This window comes from Nilaparvata lugens, unplaced genomic scaffold (genome assembly GCF_014356525.2).
Source record: "Nilaparvata lugens isolate BPH unplaced genomic scaffold, ASM1435652v1 scaffold6708, whole genome shotgun sequence".
In the NCBI taxonomy this organism is placed as follows: domain Eukaryota; kingdom Metazoa; phylum Arthropoda; class Insecta; order Hemiptera; family Delphacidae; genus Nilaparvata; species Nilaparvata lugens.
Genome location: NW_024092459.1, coordinates 4825 through 14639, shown reverse-complemented (window position 1 = coordinate 14639; position 9815 = coordinate 4825). Strand labels below are relative to the sequence as shown.

The window sequence follows — 9815 nt, the reverse complement described above, 5'->3', positions numbered from 1 at the left end:
AGAGCAGCACACCTTCTTCACTTCAATTATTTTCAAAATTATTACCCTGCCACATAAAATTACATTGCAATTCTGCTTATTTTCAACAAATTTCTATTAAAGCTCTCCTATTTTTCAAGTCTGTAGATCAACAATACTTGTGTCTTGGCTCAATGTATCGATGGATCAATAAAACATTATTTTTTTATACAAAAGATGGTTCTGAATAAAAAATGCAGCATTGAGAATGTGAGATAAATAGAAACAGGAAGTGATTTAAGCCGATAATTGACCATGTTCCAATATTTATTCTATTATATTTCAATTACTGCAATTATTTGGTTGTTAATTTTATTTTTATATTCATATTCATAGGTGGAAGAGGAGTCTTAAAAGCAGCTGATAAAATAATGTTTTATTTTATGATTTTAAAATTCTAAAGATTTGTTTTTTTTATATCTTAGTATCTATATATAAGTGTAAGTCCTATTATCATACATAGCTTAGTCAGGACTTATAATGTGAAATTTATCAAATTAGGATTTTTTATTCTATCAACCCAGTTTTATTTTTGTACTTTTCGGATTGTGTTAAAGTAGCTACACACACATCGATTTTATGCATACGATTCTTTGCCGTCCTTATAAATCCTATTAGATTGAACGGAACTTGATAAACATCATCTTCTAATCTAATAGAATTTATAAGGATGGCAAACCCAAAACTTTGTACGTCCAAAAATCGATGTGCACAAGGACTTGAAAGAATTGGTTATAGGGGATGTCATTGGCTGGTATAGAAGACAAAAGATTTTTGAAAAATATGTATCTAAACTTCTTAAATGAAGCAAAGAGACAATAAATGTATTGAGCCTGTATAGAGCGGTGGATAAATTAATGTAAATTACTTTCAGACCTGTACTATTTATTGAAGAGGAATAATTAGGAAATTACAGAAATAATGTACCTAGTTGAATTAGGATCATTGAGCAACCTGGAAGGGAATACAAGTCATTTTTTTATGAAAAGGAAGAAGCAGGGAGCTAGCAGTCCTAGAGTTATCTGAATTTGTAAGTGAATTCTCAAATTATTCATTGTATGTTGGTTGGAACAAACTGTTCATTGTCGACTTTGGTCAACAGCTAAGAGAATTGACCTTGACCATAGTAAAAACCTCTGAACCACTCAGAAAACCACAACAAAACCCTCCCAACAACCGCCACAGCTTGAGCCAACAACTGACCAACATATTCAGATTTTTGTCAACAACTTACAATAGGTGATCCTTGTTGGGGGGGGGGGGTTAGTAATAAACAAACGGTGTCATTTCAATTATAAAAAAAAATCTTGTGTTGGGGGGTTGGTATACTGTATTTGAGGTATTCAGGGGGGGGGTATAAATGTGGGGTATTCAGAGCGGGTGGTATTGTACTAAATTTGAGGTATTTAGAGGGTCTTTGGGCATGGTGTGGGGGGTGGACAAATTTATTCATTTTTCATTTTCAAATACTTACCTTCAAAAACAAATACAAATACCTTAACTGGCCCACACATGTGGCCTCTGACTCAAGGCGGCCTCGGGCGCCTCAAGGCCGCCTTCAGGCCTCAGACTCACAACATGTGTGGAGCCGATACTTACGTCACATTCAACTATATCTCGTCACACTACACCTCTACCACAACTCGTAGACAAAAACCCAATCACCCAAAAACCACAGAGAATTCAATTCTCCATCTTCATAATCATCATGATAATACAGCAACGACCAAACTGTAGAAATTCCTCCCAGAGAATAACTTACAAGTCAAGAATGAACCAGTCTGTTCCAACCAACATACAGATTTTACTGTACCCTAAAAAATCCAGTTTTATCTGTGTAAAGCAATGGATTTATAGACAATGACTGTACCAGAAATTCATCTGAACCCTCCTCCATTCTTCAAAAAGAATTCCCTGCCTTGGCCATCAAAAGACTGATGTTTTGAAAAAAAACAGACTTATCAGTCACTCAAATAAACTTAGCTGAAATAAGTAAACCTGCCCCAGGAATGCTCAATGGTAATTCAACTAGACATGATTTAAAGAAATAAATTTTGGTTGCCGAATCATCCTCCTTGGGTTGATTATATAAAAACTGTCTATGAAATATCCCTGATAATTAAATCCTATATTTAAGCCAACATTTATTTTTTTTTGGACGAATTGACATTAAATTATCTAAAATGAAAAATGTCAGTTCAAACTCTATAATAAATAGAAATTGTGAGCTCTGAAACAATCTCGACCTTTAAAAAGATAAAACTATCTACTGTGAAAAAAATAAAATTTCCCCAAATAGTCGAATACCGTATATGAACAGTTTTATAATAAGATGGAAAAATAAATATTGAGGGGAGAATTAGGGTTAAGTCGAGGTCAAGTCGTGGCCAGTCGGTCAGTGGTCAAGGTCGAAGGTCAAGATTGTACCAGAGCTTTCATTTTCCACTTGAAACAGTTTTGGAGTTTGAAGACTTGAAACTGCAATTTAGCTACAAATAAAATCCTGCTCTAGTTAATCAATCACATTGTAGGCCTAATGATGCCGAAGCTCCAATGTTGGACCAAGTTTCAATAATTCTAAATTAATTAATTATCCACCTACTCAATACATTGTTAACATTTTCCAGATAGGCTGGTAACTGAGACGAATGTAATCGAAATCCCCCAAGATCCAGAATATGGGAAGATAACGGACAGACGAAAGTTTATGCCAATGAGGTATTGTAAATGTTGGGGTCTTCTTATCCTTTCTTTATTTATATTATTAAAATTTAAAATGCTTTTGCAAAACAAAAGGGTTTAAGTAATAAAAATGTTGGGGACTTGTAATCCTTTCTTATTTATTAATATTATTACACCATCCATTGATGCATTGAGCTAAGACAAGTCGTGTTATGCACGACTTCAGTAATATCTTTTATTTCTATAAATAGGGCTGAAATTCTATTACATTGAACCAATAAAAATAATTTTATTATACCATGAATTGATAACAATGAAAAACTATTATTTAAACTTTCGTCAAGTGAGGTTTGCAATCTCCCTGTCTGTCCATCAAGCATAGTCAATCATTATAATTAAATTATAAATTGAATTTAGAAATTTAAATTAGTAAAAAATTATCATTATCATCATAATCACATAAATTAATGGATGAATTTAAAATAGGATAAATTTATGAGGTTATATAGTGTACCTGTGTAATAAGCAGAAGTAATTTAATTTTGAGTATGGATTGAATAAACAATTAAAATGAAATGAATTGATGTTTGTCACTCACCCTACAGACACTGCCCTCCTCTGCTGAGTAACTCCTTACATTTTTTATTAACCCCCGAGCCTTTGTCTCTTTTAATCTATTTAATGGAAATTGTCCTGTAATTCCAGTGCTTCCTCTATTGCTGCGTCAATTTTCCCCTGCAGTCTGCGGGGAATTTTGAGTGCTTTAACCGATTCCTTAGATTTCCTATGCTGTAAACAAAAATCAAACCTTGATTAATCAATTTCATCACAATGAAAATCATTACCATCTATTGTATTGTATTCATTAAGATTTGCTCCATTCTCATTAAGAAGGCTTTCACAATTCTGTCTGATAAGGCTGTGCAAAGGCTAAAAATAAACTTTCTACTCGTGATATTTTTCAAAGTTTTTTGATTTGTATATCATCCAGCTATCAAAATGAAAAAGTTTTCTCAGGAAAACATTTTTTTCTGATCATTACTTTTTGAGATATGAGCGCCTAAAGTTTAAATTTTTGGGACAGAACATTTCAAATTCGGTAAGAGATAAATCCATGAGACTTAGAGGATAGATTCTTCATGTTATTGTTGATCTAGTAAAACAAACATTTTCTGAAAATATCAATTTTTAAGATAGTTATTCAATTTACTAAAAATAACTCAACTAAAAGTTATTTTTGGTAAATTGAATAACTTTTCCAAAAATTGATATTTTCAGAAAATTTTTGTTTTACTAGATCAACAATACCATGAAGAATCCATCCTCTAAATCTCATGGATTTATATCGTACCGAATTTGAAATGTTCTGTCCCAAAAATTCAAACTTCAGTCGCTCATATCTCAAAAAGTAATGATCTGATAAAAATGTTTTTCTGAGAAAGCTTTTCCATTTTGATAGCTTGATGATATACAAATCGAAAAACTTTGAAAAATATCACAAGTAGAAAGTTTATTTTTAGCCTTTGCACTGCCTTAAACCCTTGCAACACGGGTGCGAATCGCATTGGCGACGGCAGCGATTCCAACCATTTTCCCTCTGCCGTCACCGTCATGTGGTTTGCAACAGTGTGCGCAATGTTTCTTTCAAGTATGTATTGTAAGCATATTTGTGATTTCTTGTTTGAGTCAAGAATGTGAAACAAGTGAAAATATTATACTATGGCTCTATCCCGCAGCTTTTACACAGACATTAATGTTGAAAAAACAAATTTGAAAAAATCAAGTGGCACTTGATGCTGCTGAGTTATCTCTAGTGAGATTCAAGTTATAAAGTGAGCATCTGATCAGCATTGGTCTGTAAGCAGACTAAGCATAGCTCTATCCATTTCCAACTCCACACAGTTGTCAAACTGTTTCTAGACTATGTACAAATATGAACTACCAAATTACTTCATCTCAATAATGAAAATGTATCATCAAAAAATTTAGATAAATATATCTTCTTGGTGGAATTAATGTAATCCAGATAGAAATGATCGTTATTGAAAATAATCAACAGTTAATATCTTGTCCGATTTACCGGGATGACTTGAATTACAACCATTTACTATAGAAGGTGATGAAAAGTGGCAACAATGATTTCCTTTCATTTCCACTGTCTTTATAACATGAATCTCACTATAGCTGTTCCATTACAATCTATCTCATTCAATTCTATTCTAATTGTATATAATAATAACTCAATATGTATTATACAGTGTTTTCATCAAGTGTCGCACATTCAAATAAACGTGTCTGTAAAAAGTGGGAGTTTTATATTTTTTCAATGCTGTTTTCAATCACGAGCTGCTTATTATTAAATCACTTTTTTGCTTTTAATAAGAACGACTAGCAGGCAGATTTTTTCAATAAATTAATTTATTCATTTGATTGCTAGTCGTTCTTTTTAATAGCAAAAAGTGTTTTACATTATTGTTGTGTAGCTACTGCAAGATAGCATCACTATATATGTATAAAACAAATGAACATTCATTTAATATGTACAGGTTACAACATACAACATATCTGCACTATTGTTTTCTGTCCAGTAATGTAGGCCTAATTATGTCATTTTGCCAAGAGCAACTAGTGTTCCTTCTTGAACATTATTCTATCAGTATTCAATGCCTCAAGATCTTTTTCTCCGGTGGGGTTGATGATAATAATTATAAGTATTAATAATACATATCAGTATACATATTATTAAAAGTTTCAACAAAATTTGATAACATAAGTTCAAAATGTCTGTCATGTTCATTAAAACCTCCGAGATGACCCCAAGGGAAAAAATCTATAGGCATTGGATACTGGTGGAAAACTGTTCAGAAAGGAATACTCCTTGCTCTTGGTAAAACCACATGCTTACATTATCCTACTCAAAACAATATGTACTGAAGACCTGCTGTAACATGCAAATGTTTTTACTTTGCGATTTTATACATATCTTTCGGTAGCCACACAAGTAATTTAAAAGCCACAATCTTCACAAACATGTTAATTTGAATGTGGGCGACTCAATGAAGGCACTGTATTATCATAAAATAAATATAATAGCTTGATATTTAATTATTGTAATAATATTAAAAATTAATATTTCATGATAATGTAATAATCAAGTACTGCCTTATTGTAATTTCTGTAATATTTACTAGGAAACAGTTGGTTAAACTTACATTTAGGACCCACTCCCTAAGGGTGTTCCTGAGACCCACAGGGGTGGGATTTTCCGGGCGCTCGAATGGGGCCAAATAAGTGGCCCCCACCCATGACCGCTGCCGTCGGCCAACCATTCGACGTAAAATTGCCGCCTAAGGACTCCATTTTCAGTCACTGAAAATAAACATAAAAAAAAACTTGAACATCTTTTGTTGGTTATAAAAACAAACCTCTTGAGAATATGAATAACATAATATACTAAGTTGAGTAATACTTTAAAGATGCATTGTTGGAGAGTTATAAGCCCTGAAAAAGCAAAACATTGGATAAAAACCTGCTATCTTGAGAATTTCACACTTATAAGAGCGAATATCTCGGGAACTGTTGGAAATATCACAAAACTCTACTCAACAAAAATTGTAGAGAATTTTTCAAGCTTCATTTTTGAATAGTTAGTCATGTCAGTTGAACCAATACCTACTTTTACCTAACTATGGTAGGTATTGGTTGAAAGCATTTTTCCTAAGATATAGACGTGGAAGCGAAAAGCTCAAAAATGCAACTTTCAAACCACCCTCATCCTTCATCCCTCATCAGAGAACTAGTACTCCTGAACGCTGCAACCCATCGGAGTACAGTACAGTACAGATCGGGCATTGCACCTCGAGGCCCAACTCTAAAATATTGACGCAAAAGCATCGCACTGTGACTACAGATTCATTGTTTCTAGAAAAACTGCTTCACAGCGAAAACACGAAGTTGTACGTCCCAACGCTCATAGCAACTGAAATGGCATAGTATGGGCCGTCTGCAAACATTCGTTCGAGGGCAATAACCCCCCACCCAATCACCTAGTACTAGCAGTTTGAGAAACATGGTTGTGTTTTCTCTGCACCATCCTGTATAAACATCCCATTATTCATAGACAGGTTTATTTGGATTTTCGCGACTTAATGAACGTACTCATATTATTAATAATTCAATATTCAATTGTATCTAATAATATTAATAATCAATATTTTGTGATATTGTATTAACCAAATACTGTGATATTGTAATTACTGCAATATTTACTTAGAAATATGTTGTTACACTTACAGTTTGGATGTAATTCTTCAACATATCATACGGAGTGTGCTGGGGGTTTGGTGCCCACTCAAAGGGCACCAAATAGAGAGGACCCAGGAATGCCCTCCCCATCCACTGCGAATAGAAATTCTACCTATCTGTAGACTGGCTGGCCGCCATGGCTTCGTATAAAATGAGTGCTGCTATCGAGAGATTATCTGTTTGGTGTAAGGGTAAGCATTCCTGACTACCTATTAGGAGGTACCAGGTTCGATTCCCGGGCTGGCAATTAATTTTTGGATAGTAGCTCCCATCGAATTTCCATCTAGCTGTTAACCCTGTTGGCAATATTTGCAGTAGCAGAAGTCTTCGGGGTGATTTACATCATTTAATTAGGATATTTGTTCAATAATAATTATTTATTAATCAGCATTTAAACAAATGCAAATTTCTAATTTATTTCCATCTGTAGACTGGCTGGCCGCTATGGTAGAAATTGAAGATTTCCCTTCTCGTGAGGACACCGCCGTGGAGTACGTAGAGGACACCACCCGATGCTGGATGGTCGTCGAACTCCACTAGGAGGCCAGTCGTCCCCAAGAGGGCGCTCACCAGGCTGTTCCAACCTCTATGCTCCACGCCTATATCTTGGCAAAAATGCGTTCGACTGACATGGCTATTCAAAAATGAATCTTGATAAATTCTCTACAATTTTTTGTTTTGTAGAGTTTTGTGATATCTCCAACAGTTTCCAAGATATTCGCTCTTGTAGGTGTGAAATTCTTAAAATAGCAGGTTTTTATCCTATTTTTTTGCTTTTCAGGGCTTATAACTTTTCAACAATGCATCTTAAAAATAATTACTCAACTTAGGTCTGTAGAGCATTAAATTCTCTTTTATAATGATGTATTAATTGACTATTCCAAGCATTCCTTCCATTGTTATATCAGCTTTAATGTAGGGGGTGAAATTTTCAAGTTTGCTAAATTTTCAAGTGTAAACTCAGCGGTTTCACACCTTCAACAGAGGAAATAAAGATGCGCACTGTTTACCCTCTAAATAGTCACAATTGAGCTGCAAAGTCAAAAATTGTGTTCCAGAAACCCCCTTTAAATATATTATTGTCAATTGATTGTCAATGATGCAGCATTGAAAATATCACTCCCTACCTTAAAGCTGCTATAACAATGAAAGGGAAAATTGGAACAGTCAAATAATTCATCATATCTAAGAGAATCTAATGCTCTACAAATCTAACTTGAGTAATACTTTAAAGATGCATTGTTGGAGAGTTATAAGCCCTGAAAAAGCAAAACATTGGATAAAAACCTGCTATCTTGAGAATTTCACACTTATAAGAGCGAATATCTCGGAAACTGTTGGAAATATCACAAAACTCTACTCAACAAAAATTGAAGAGAATTTTTCAAGCTTCATGTTTGAATAGTTAGTCATGTCAGTTGAACCAATACCTACTTTTACCTAACTATAGTAGGATTGGTTGAAAGCATTTTTCCTAAGATATAGACGTGGAAGCGAAAAGCTCAAAAATGCAACTTTCAAACCACTCTCATCCTTTTAGCACATGATGTAGGGATGGAAACTTTTGATGTATTCTCCTTCTAACTAGTCCCAACAAAGCTGCAAAGTCTAAAATTGTTCTCAAAACATTCCCTCCGGAGTCCTAAACGATTGAGACGAGGAGATGGTATCAGGACTTGACGACACTGACTCCGTCTACATTTTCAGGAGTATGAACTGAACAGGGAAGATCAGGTGGTTTCTTTTTCATCAGAGAACTAGTACTCCTGAACGCTGCAACCCATCGGAGTACAGTATTTTGATCAGGCATTGCACCTTGAGGCCCAACTCTAAAATATTGACGCAAAAGCATTGCACTGTGACTACAGATTCATTGGTTTTAGAAAAACTGCTTCACAGCGAACACACGATGTTGTACGTCCCAATGCTCATAGCAACTGAAATGGCATAATATGGGCCATCTGCCAACATTCGTTTGAGGATAATAACCCCCCCCCATCACCTAGTACTAGCAGTTTAAGAAACATGGTTGTGTCTTCTCTGCACCACCCTGTATAAGCATCCCATTATTCATAGACAAGTTTATTTGGATTTTCGCGACTTAATGAACGTACTCATATTGTTAATAATTCAATATTCAATTGTATCTAATAATATTAATAATCAATATTTTGTGATATTGTAATAACCAAATACTGTAATATTGTAATTACTGCAATATTTACTTAGAAATATGTTGTTACACTTACAGTTTGGATGAAAGTTTTCAACATGTCATACGGAGTGTGCTGGGGGTTTGGTGCCCTCTCAAAGGGCACCAAATAAGAGAGGTCCACCCAGGAATGCCTCCCATCCCCCATCCACTGCACATAGAACGAAATTCTATAAACATCGTTGGAGCACACTGAAAACAAACATGAAGAAAAAATTAAACTTATTCTGCTTATTGTAAAAAACTAGTGAATATGAATACTGTAATAATCTACTCTAGTAATAATCAATTGTAATAATCAAATACATGTTGGTCCATTACAAATGTTGTAATTTTAAATTATGAAGAGATAGATATAAATGAATAGATCGAAATTCATAAGGCCAATAATAATAATTATTGTTATGCATATAAATATTAATAATTTGTATAATATGTAATATATCATTGCATTTGTATATGAATAAAAATAAATGAACAAACAAAACAAGAAATGCAATAGCGGACTATCCGGAGTATTGTACAAGTAGATAATGTTGATGACTTACTTTTTCTTTTGTAGAATCTCCCATCATTGTCTGTTACAATGTGGCAAGGC

General features: G+C 34.1%; 1 long non-coding RNA gene across 1 annotated transcript; it reads right to left on the bottom strand.

Annotated features, from left to right (window-relative positions):
* Positions 1 to 426: 426 nt before the first annotated feature.
* On the bottom strand, positions 427 to 7068 carry LOC120356414. Its single transcript, XR_005574021.1, has 3 exons — positions 6994 to 7068; positions 5913 to 6069; positions 427 to 3489 (listed from the first exon to the last, which is right to left on the bottom strand). It is a non-coding gene; the product is annotated as an uncharacterized LOC120356414 (long non-coding RNA).
* Positions 7069 to 9815: the final 2747 nt, after the last annotated feature.